The sequence below is a fragment of the Hakea prostrata genome, chromosome 8 (genome assembly GCF_041222555.1).
Source record: "Hakea prostrata isolate BN-2017 chromosome 8, UWA_Hpros_2, whole genome shotgun sequence".
NCBI lineage: Eukaryota > Viridiplantae > Streptophyta > Magnoliopsida > Proteales > Proteaceae > Hakea > Hakea prostrata.
The window spans coordinates 30,545,100-30,556,541 of NC_142607.1; the positions used below are offsets into that span (position 1 = coordinate 30,545,100).

The 11,442-nt window shown below is 37.9% G+C and overlaps 1 long non-coding RNA gene across 2 annotated transcripts; it reads left to right on the forward strand.

The window, feature by feature from the left end:
- Positions 1-2,398: 2,398 nt before the first annotated feature.
- On the forward strand, positions 2,399-10,902 carry LOC149007535 (uncharacterized). Of its 2 annotated transcripts, XR_016175191.1 has the most exons (5): positions 2,399-3,246; positions 8,744-8,843; positions 8,988-9,121; positions 9,225-9,293; positions 9,480-10,902. It is a non-coding gene; the product is annotated as an uncharacterized LOC149007535 (long non-coding RNA). The 2 variants fall into 2 exon arrangements; XR_016175190.1 differs by having other exon boundaries at positions 9,225-10,902.
- Positions 10,903-11,442: the final 540 nt, after the last annotated feature.

Here is an 11,442-nt window from a genome sequence, read left to right on the forward strand (position 1 = left end):
AAAAAATGAAATCCCTATGTCCAAAACAAAAAATGGGGAAAAAATATCTGGCACATTAAAACTAGAGGCAAAACAATGGAATCTAATATGAAGAAAACGAAGTTGAAGATGAAAAAAAAAAATTAAGAATTGATGGGAAAGAAAAAAATGGAGTTGAACATGAAGAAAAATAAGAAACCAAATTATCTCAAGACCTAGGTTTGGCAAAAAAATGAAATCCCTAAAACTGGAGAGGCAAAAATTAGAATCCAATTTGAGGAAAACAGAGTTGAAGATGAAAAAATAAGAATCGAAATCTAGAAAAGAGAAAATGGAGTTGAAGATGAAGAAAAAAAGTCAATCTTCAGAAAAAGTAGTAGAAGAGAAGAAAACGGTAAAAAAAACACATGCTGAAGCAAGAAAGCCCTGTCTTTTATTACATTTCTAAAGCCCAACCTAGAATAACAATAACCAAAACTATTTCTAGTTCTCTCCGTCAAGCAGAAAGGCACCCATTTCTGAGATTGGATCCTGCTTGCCAAATTCAGAATATCAACTCAACAGAAGATGAAAAATACAATATAAATAGGAGAGAAGATGAAGACGACAGTAGAAAAAAGGAGTGGAAGAAAAAGAAGACTCACCCATTCAGAACTCCCACCAAGTGAGAGCTGTTGTGCCTTCGCCAACTTTCCCTCGTTTCCCCTTGAAACCCCCATCAAAATCGTGGGAGCTTGAGAGGGCAATGGGGTGGGAAAAACAAGCCCCGACAAGAATTCCACGGTGGCAAGAATTGTCTGTCATTTTCCCACCTTAGGTATCCAAACTGACCATAGCTTAGAATTTTGTGGGGAAAAAAAAATACAAGTTTCCCACCCCTTTTTGTCCACCCCACTATATTCCTGCAAACAAATGCACTTTAGGGTTTTGCCTAAGTAGAGATTGATGAGTTCAAGAGGAAGATCAAGAGTAAAAGAGGAGCAAATCGATGTGGGTTGTGAAATGGGTACCGTAAATGTACAGTTAGGAAAATAGAAAAATTTGGTGGTGGTATCAATGATTATGGATGTCGTGATGATGGCGGATGATATACAGCATTGGAAGCCCATATAGGTTTCATTGTGTGGTATCTCTAGAGGGCACGCAACGTCAATCAATATACAACAGATCGATGGACTCTAGAGGAGGTTATTCAGCTGGCTTCACATGCTGCCCAAGAATATATAGAAGTTCAGAATTCTGCTGCAAGAAGCAACACAGGTTTGAGTTCAGTACCTCAATCCCAACCACGTCCAAACTATCATAACACCATATGTTGGCAGCCACCTCTAAGAGGAGTGATCAAGATCAATTCTGATGCTGCACTACGGGCAAATAGGACAGCAAGTGGTATAGGCATTGTAGCACGAGATTGGAATGGAAATCCACTAGTGGCAAAATCAATTCCAGCAGTGTTTGGTGACGCTGCGGTTGGTGAGGCAATGGGGATTAGACAAGGGCTCTGGTTAGCTGTTGAAGAAGGATGGCTTCATAGGATGGCTTCATGTAATCTTGGAGTCTGATTGCCTTTCAGTGGTGAGGCCACTCTTACACCCAAATATCCCTATCCCATTTCAGCTTCAAAATGTGATATCTGATATTAGATACCCGTGGCCCCCCCCCCCCCTTTCATGTGTTATTTGTTTTACTAGAGAAGCCAATTCTGTGGCTCATTCCTTGGCCCAGGAAGCCCTAATGCTTGAGACTGCATTAGTTTGGCAAAATTCCACTGCCTGGCTGAAGGAGCCTGTTCCTCAGTCAGAGCCTGTGTCTCCATCAATATAGTTGTGTTTTCTACCAAAAAAAAAATGAAGATGATGGCGGATGATATAGTTGTGGTGGCAAATGTGCGGTGGATACAACCTTGGGGGTGACTGTGGTTGTAGAACTAGATGTGTTTAGCAACAGTGGCGGTTTTTGTTTTTTGGTGGGTGGTTTATGATAGGGGCCGGTGGGGAGTGATTTTCCACAGGATAAAGGAAGAAGAATACATTCACAATATCACCTTCCTACATGAAAGGTACATGGGGAAATTTATAAAATTATTTTATTAATTGTTAAGGGGACATTTTGATCTTTTAACTTTTAGAATTTTATTTTTATTTATATTTATTTATATTTATTTTTTGGAAATGAAGTTCATCCGGCCAGCTAACTTTTAGAATTTAATTCAACTATAAGTTAATCATAGTGTTAGAGACCCCTAAACCTAGATGTGTAATTTTTTCTAAAGAGGACCCAACACAATTTAGGCTTGACTAATAAGAGAATTAACACATAAAATTTTCTATTTCTTTATAATTTTGTCTTTTTTTGGGTAAAATTCCTATTTAATTTCCTCCATCATTGGAAAATGTGACCCGAAAAAGAAAAAGAAAAATCAATGGAAAACACAGCGACTCTAACCAGAAATTTCCAATGAGACTCTAACCAGAAACAAAACACCTCGACTTAGGTTGTCTTACGCCAACACGGTGGAAAACTTGAAACTTGTTAATAGATGTACTTTCTTTTTCTTCACACGATTCACACTTGTACCATCGTTCGGACTTCTCAAGCAGAGCAGTTTTCTCTCCCTGTCTCTGGTCTTCGATCGCTCCCTCTTCTGGTATTGGCTACTCCAGTCAACTGTTGCTGCCGAAGTATTTTATCACGACTTTGAATTATTGTAGGGTTTTTATTTTTGAATTCTGGGTTTTATTGGTTCCCAAAGTTGTAGCACAGGGTAAGACTATCGAGTGAAACGATGTCTGCTTCGACCGTCCCGATCAATGCAAATCCGGCGGTCAACGGTAACCCTTCGTTGGCTTTGGATTCTAAGCCAAATGCGAGGAGGAGGGCTGTTGTCGTTACAGAGAAGAGATCCAGTTTCAAAATGGGTGGGGAAGATGGAGTTTGGATGACATTAAGGCCTTGGCTAGAGACATTGTCTCAAACGAGATTGAAAAGCATGCAGCTGATGGGCTTGGAAGGGTAGACTATGCGTTGGCCTCTGGTGGGGGCAGGGTGGTTAAGCATTCAAACCCCTACTACCCTGGAAAGCGCTTGGGTTGGTTTGCTGCAACTACTGGCCAAATTGGGGTTCATAGTGATGTGCATAAGATGTTACAGCCAAGTTTTGGAGAGCCTGGGCAGTGTTTTCCTCTGTCAGGAAGCAGTGGATGGGTTGTGATTAGGCTGAGATCTACGATTGTGCCCGAGGCCATTACGCTTGAACATATTGCTAAGGTGATGTTTCTCTTAATGGTCTTCTACTTAAATTACAGTAAATGGTCATTTGAAATCTATATATGCTGCTTTTCCTGGATATACAAGGTAAATAACGAAGTTTGAATTTCTTGAGTTGCATACAATAATGGATGTTTGAATTTCTAGTTTTGTTACTCGTTAATTTAGTAACATGGTAGCAAAACAACATTTTTGCAATAATCTTCTTGTGGAAATCCTGTGAGTCAAATGTTGATCCCATGAGTTAAGGCATGTGTGCCTGTACTGTGCCTCTTTGATGAGTATTCAACTGGTAAGAGAACTAGATTTTGCAATGTACTAACTTGATTGACTCAAATTATTTTGCTCATATGGTGTTATTATAGCCTCCCTAAATTTTTCAGAGCTACTCAACTGAACCCAATAGGAGCCTGATTTTAAGCTGATAAAATATCAGACAACTCAGCTGAACCCAATAGGAGCCCATGAATGTTGGTTTCCGGTTGGGCTAGTGATAGACCAAAACTGGCCCAGACCTACTTATTGACACCTCTCTAGTCTGGGGCTCCGGGAAGCATTCAAGGAATAAGAAACCCTTACTTAACTAAATGATAGGTCCATTGAGTAGCGATAACCCTCTGTATAAGAGCGTAAAATGGATCCAAATTGATCAAACACAGGAAGAAGAAAGGGAAAAAAAATTGAGACCATCCCCGATAAGAGTCTTATTACAAAATGATAAGAAACCTGGTCAAACTGAAACAGAAACTTCTGAATGGTTGGTTTCAGGGTAGGCCTTGTAGCGAACTGAAGACTGTTCGACATCAGGGGTCCAGATGGTGAGCACAAGGAATAAGCAAGTCTTAATAACTAAATGTTAGGTCCACTGTATAGCTTTGTCTTCACTGTTAAGAAGCAAGTCTCAAACTTGACATACCCTTTGTACAGGGGCATAAGATGGATCCGAATGGGTGTCATATCCTAATATTGATATCTCACCATGCATTATAAGGTCCTGATGTGGCAAATGGTGACTGAATCTAATTAACCTGCCGGCAAACTCATCAAAAGAAGTCCACTCAATCTATGCATAAATATAAGCTGATAGGCCCCAAATTAAGTGCCTTGGGCCCTGATCAATAGTGATGCTGCCCTTGAAGAAGAGTGTGAAGATGCCATAATGATGAAATATTCCAACAATCTTTGTCCCAATGGAAAAGTCAACTGTTGATATTTCAAATACTGAGGGTTGCATTGAAGAATTCGAAGTCAACAAAGTTGCAGCTATGGGCAATGTATTTGATGAAGTAGTTGAAGAAGCCATTAGAAAGACCATGATTGACATGGAAGAGTTTGATGAACTTGACGTTGAAGGGGTTGTAGACCCACTGATACAACTAATGATGTGAAAGTTGAACACGCGGAATTTGTTATTCCACCTAAGTACTTGGAAGAGAACTTCACATCTTTTAGATTATATTCATATGTTTAATGCACTATCTGATTATTTCTAGAAATTGAAGAGATTTGATCAACTTGAAGATCAAACCTACTCTCTACAGAATTTGGGAGCAAATTTTTTATCCAGGGGGGGGGGAGCTGACATAGATGTTAAGCTGTTATGGCAAGAAATACATTAGGGGAGTTAAGACGAATAGAGTTGGTTCATTTTTGAACTGACCCCTTGGCCATAGGGCCCACTAGAGCTTAGCTGGACTTCTAGAAGGCCAAAACACTGTTCACGTTATTGTTCATGTGAACAGTGTCATATGCAATCTCTGTCTTATTCTGAAAGTTCTTTTTGAAGATTTGTGGGGTCTATGGCTTTGGAAGACTGAAGACTTTATTTAGTTTCTTTTCTAGCTATCCCTAAGTTTGTAAAATTTAGATTCTTTCTTAGACTTTTAGTCTTCATACATGTGGCTGAATGATAAGGCTTGGTAATTTCTAATTTCAATATCCTCGTCTATTCTCTTGTTCGAAGCCTAATACTTCAATTTTTGAGTTGCTTCTACTGTTGAGACATCAATTGAGAACGTCTTCTATTCAAACTGTTCTGTTATATTTGATGCCCGGCATCTCACTCGAATGAGGTGCCTGATCAAATTTCTGCAGTCTGATTTGGCCGTACACCCTAGACTTCTATTTCTGTCTTAATTCTTTTTTCTTTTTCCTGATTTGTGGGTCTAAATGGGGCTAAGTCCTCATTGTTCTTAGCCTTTTCTGTGAGAGTTAAAACACCTAGGGCTGAAGGAGTCTAAGAGCCAAATCCACCTATCCTCCTCTATTCTCTTGTTCAAACCTACTATTATCACTTGGAGTTGCTTTTGCTGTTGAGATCATCAAACTAGATATATTTCAATCCTAAGTGACTGTTAGAAGCCTGGTGCTGCTCCTCTGTTCTAACCAGATGTGTAACTGAAAATTTAGGTGATTGAATCCTCCTTCCCCCCCCCCCTCCCCCCTCTTCCATTTTACATATCCAGCTGGGTTTACTAGCACTCCATTCCATCTCACATTCCCCATCATTTAATCCATCATTGTGACCATCCTACGGCAGCAAGCTAAAATTTTAGAAACATGCACCCTTTCTTAAATCTAGCATAAATTTTTTATGTTAACCAAGAAGAAAGAATAAAATCCATCTTTCACCTTATTCAGCCAGCAGACCTTAAGTTTCTGTTTTCAGTCCACCTCTATACCTCTCAATCCAACCGTTGGAATTAAATGCAATTTAGGACAGTTGTTTACTACCATAGGATCTTCAATAAAACTAGTGCTGATCGTACTTTTTGAGTATTGGTGGCTCTGACTCTAAACTGATGGTTTTCTATTTCTCTATTGTGGATTATCTGGGGCTAAGACACCCTTGATCTTAGCTTTATGTTAGGCACCTTGGTCACCTTGATAGATGCAGATACATTACCAAATTGAGCTTTTTCCTTGGGAATAACTCTTGGATTAGATCATATATGTACTCGGCTTGTGATTTTATGGAGGAAAATGGGATTTATTTCATAGTTGTCAAAGTGGCAAGGCGACAAAAGTGTTTGGGGCCCTACCTAGGCAATTAGGCTAAAGCGGCGCCTAGGTGACCAAAGCGGTTGGGTCAATTTTTTTTCAATATGACTACTTTTAAACTACTTTTCAATACAACTACTTTCTATAATAAGCTAAACAAATATTCAATAATGACATTCATCCCAAAAAAAGCATTCAAGAATAATAATTATGAAAATAATTCAAAAAAAGAACACGAACATAAGCTCAATTCATCAAAACATGGTTGTCAAAGCGTTTGCCTAGGCATTTACTGATTAATTGATTCTTGATGTTGAGTATGGCTTATGCTTCACGTTCTGTTGCCGGCGGGGGTGTGGGGGCAGCGCCCCCGAAGAAAAAAATAGGTTCTATGTCACTCTAGGCCTTGGAGTTCCTTTGCAGAACGGTCGTCAATTAAGCGGTTCAAAAAAGAGCGGTTGAAAAACCGTTTTTCCGCCTAAGCGGCCTCTTAGGCGCGCCTAGGCGGACGCTTTGACAACTATGATTTATTTCATTGGTTAAGTTAGAGTCCTATTTTGAGTTTATTTCCTTTATTATTTAACTTGGCAGATCAATTTGGGATGCTGATACCTTTTTGTTTATGAGTCCCCTGGAGTGATTGGGAACCGTTTTGTGAGTCAAAGTAGGAATATTAGATGATCTCTATCTATGCAATGTAACCCATAATCCCCCATCAATTAAAGATGATTTGATTAAATAGTATAACTTTTTATAAGACTTTGGCGTTGTTGAGCAATGCAAACGGGATTGCTGTCCCAATTCTTATTTCTTCTGTTCTCTTCCCACAAGAACATCTTCAATCATTGAGGCTGTTGTTATTCTGATTAGTGAATTTCCATACCCAAAAAAAAAAAAAATCATATATGCTCGTGTAATCATCTGATCAAATGATGTCTAAAATTACTATCCGTAATTTTCATATTTAATTTTACAACCGTTTCCATTAATAGGAAACATTGTATTTAATCAAAGATATGTCTAAAATAGTTCATTGATTGTAAGTTCCATTTTCTGCATGAAACCAATTTAAGATAAATTTGTAGTTAGTTATAAGCCCAATAGTTGGTTACCATAACACATAAATTGTGTAAATCTATGTACTTCTTCATTCTGAAAAACGTATCCATAGGCCAAATAGCTGTTGTAATCCGTATCACCTAATCTCTGTTGGCCCTAGATTACCAAGCATACAATCAGAATTAAGTAACGGGTAAATAGTTGAACTTCCATCTTCTCCAGTGCTGGAATTGTACCAATTCAGCTCATTAGAAGCCATCACTGATATTCTATGCATGGTAGCCTGTGTCAATAGTGAGTAATACCCTTCCAAAATTTGGTTTAGTGGTTCCAAGCATGCCCTTTTATTCTTTTTCCATGTCTCTTTAATGTAATCCTTCATCAGCCAAAGCTCTATCCTTGATCATTATCTGATGTATAGCAACCCAAGACATCCCTCACAATTTATCAATTATATTCTAAATTTAGAATTCATGACTTTTCTGTCCTTCACTTCTAATGGCTATGCAAATAACTTTCAGTTCTCTTTGTTAAGATCAAAAGCAAATTTTGATTTTAATTCTCCTCCAAAGGTTAACCAGTGAAAGAACCATGGATGAGTACATTATGCCCCAGAGACAATAGAGTATAAGAGGTAACTTCACATGGTCGTAATACTCATAACGCATCGTTTTTTTTTTTTTTTTTTGGTAATCCTCATAACGCATTGTTCATGAGTCAAATTTCTGGTAGTGCAAACTAGTAAAGCCATTTTTTTCTCTTAGACCATGAAAACTTAATGATGCTTTAATTTAGAGGGAATGATTTGCTTACCATCTAGCTAAATTTTCAGTTTTTCAGTTTGGTAACATGTTTTTAGGTTAGGAATTCTATGACGATTGTTGCGTCATTGGCTTACACACATAGTACTTGTTGAACTGGTTATACAAACTTTTGTTTTGGATGATTTAATAATTAAATAAAAGAAAAGAACAACGAATGTACAAAGGAGAGAGGGGCAACTTGTGCTTGGGTTGCTATACATCAGACAATGATCCAAGCACAAGTTGCATCATTAGTAGCCAGCATAGAAAATTTTTGTTGGGTATGCTTGGAGTATGAATGAATATTTGTTAGATGGTAAGCATATTGATATCAAAGTCCAGCATTGCATTTCCTTTACACCCTAGAAGTTGTGTTGTTCATTGGTTTGGTTATATCATGGTGTGTTTTGTTTTTTCATGGTGATCCTTCGTAAAATGTTGTTACAATTTTACTAGTCAGCTTCTGTAAGTATGTTTTTTCAGACTGCTGCTTAATTTTTGGTTTTGGTTTCATTTGTCTGTACCTTCTAAGTTTTCTGGCACTGGTTGTCTGGTCAAACTCTTCTTTGCTTTTCCTTTTTGTTACCATAGTATATGTCATGGAATCATCACACTATTTTTGCTTGCAATGACAGTTGATATCTGCAACTGACCGACATAGACAATCCACGAACCATCCTATCAAGTTCATTTCGAGGAGGCATCCAAAATCATTGATGTTCAAGATAAAACCAGGTCTATGACTGAGCAAACTGATAATCCCTAGATCATGCTATCTGATAGATTGCTACTTAAGTAGAACTTTTAAGGATGTTGCCACGTGGTACACTCGGATTCTGAACATGTGCTGACCTTGTAATGATTTTGCTTCCCGAATAGGTCCAGAGGCTGGTGGTGCAGATGGTCGGGCGAAGAAAATATCTTTCGTATTTCACCCTATCTTGCCCCTAGCGCTTTCAATCCAACAAACATACTTGCAGCCTTCTGTTGTCAATATTCACTTCCATAGATAGGTTATTCATCTTTCTCTGAATTCTCAATTTTTAAAGCCCTTTAGTTGGAAGTAGAGGTAACCTATTAGCATACATCTCATCAGTTTCTGCTTGTGATTTCCAGCTTGAAGTGGACATACTACATCAATTATTTGCTCTCCTTGGCACTCTAATTCTGTGCATGTTGTAACTAGTAAGAAATGAAGTTGCCACTGAAGTACTTTTCTTTATGTAATGCATGCCTTAAAACGTTTTCTAGTCTTTCTCTTCCAGTGCATAGTTATTAACTTCTTTCTCTTTTTTTTCTTGCATGTCATGCACTTTGAACCATGAATTATTTTCCATTCGTGTAGTTCATCCAAGAGCACCTTTATTGCAGGTACTTGACTTTCAAGTAAAGCACTTGGCTCATCATTGTCACACTGAGCAATAGTGCTGGGACTTGCAGACATGCACTTTGAACCATGAATTATTGTCCATTCGTGTAGTTCATCCAAGAGCACCTTTATTGCAGGTACTTGACTTTTCAAGTAAGCACTGGGGTCATCATTGTCAAACTGAGCAACAGTGCTGGGACTTGCTGGCTTCCTATATGGGAATCTAGTGGGCTTATGCCATGAAGGGGATGTTCAGGCTACTCTGTTGTGTATGCTATTACATTTAGGGAGTTTTCAGCTACTGCCACTTCAGCACATTCTTCTTCCTCTGATATCATTGTTGTACATTCTAAAGAGTGATTCTACTTGTTGTCCACTAGACACCCATCAGCAGGGTGTGCCCACCTTTCCACTCAAAAATCTTTCAATCAGCTTGTGGTGCATCTTTTCTTCTCTCACTTCTCTTCCCGGTTGTTGATTCGAGCTCTTCAGATCAATGTTATTAGCTATTCGTCTTTATTCAACCCACACCAAGTAAAATGGTGATTTTGGGGTTGGAGGCTGCTGGGTGAGATCAAATTGACATTGCTGATTGCAGCTGTCTTCTATTTCTGGTAAGTACTCTGTATGTTATTGTTAGGACCCTAGGATGAGAGGCCATGTGGAATGAGGGTTAGTTAGGGTTATTTGAAATTATAAATAGAGGGATAATTGAGGGTTATAAATAGAGGGACAAGTGAGTGGAGAGGATATCGAATGTTTTATGAGAGTTCTTGGGACACCACTGTGAGGTGTGGGGGGGTGAATGGCACCATAGAAACCAGTGTTATCTTGTTATTTCCAAGGAAGAAATTTCGACCGAAACAGGAATTTCGACCTTGCAAAAGGCCGAAATTTCAACGTTTCGGTCGAAATTTCGATCGAAACTGGACATTTTTTCTGAAAATTAGAACTTCAATTTCAAGCCTCATATGGACTCAAAATGATTTGGATTCTTGTATACTACCTATTTCAAGCATAATAAACACAATGGAACTAGTATTTTGTAAAAAACAAAACTATTGAAAATTTATCATTCAAGTATACTAACAAATGACTAGTTCCGACAAGTGCAAACTGTATTGCATACATGCATAGAATCAACAACATACATGAATTGTTTGGTAGAATGGTTACATATACAACAAGTCAACAAAATAAAATGACCGACTAAATCAAGTGATGGTGTCTCAAATATATAAAGCTAAAGCCTATATAACATATATACATAAAATAAAAATACATAATTTTAGAAAATAATTATTAAAATAAAAAAATGAAAAAATGGTAGCAAATAATAAAAAGATAAGTTTAACAAAACACAATTATAGATCATAGTCCTAGGCTAAACATATATTAATTTTAAGGCAATACAAGATCATTTAAGGCAATACAAGATCATTTAAGGCATGAACAAAACAAAAATAAAAAAAGGGGAAGTTTGGAACTGTTGGGTGTGGCTCATGCTTCACATTCTATTGTTGCTGGAGTTTCCTTTGTAGCTGTTGTGGCTTAGGAAGTGTTTGGAGGCAAAAAATGAGCAAAAGTGGTGTTTGAAGGCAAAGGAGTAGTTAAAATTAGGTGAAAATGGGATAGAAATCAACAAAAACTAAGGAAAAACAAATTGGAATGCTGATATGTTGAAATTTTGGTCGAAACGGTCGAAATTTCGGTCAAAATGGTCGAAATGGTCGAAATCTCCGAAATTTTGGTCGAAATTTGATACTTTTCCGAAATAATTGAAATTTCGTTTCGTTTTTTAAAAATGCAGACATTTCGATCGAAATTGTCGAAATTTCGGTCGAATTTTCTTCTATGGTTATTTCTTGCATTCTTGTATGAATTTTTGGGAAGTATTATTAGGGTTTTATCAATTGGCATCAGAGCTGTAACGATCCAGGGAGAGGTGATGGTGCTGCCTTCGTT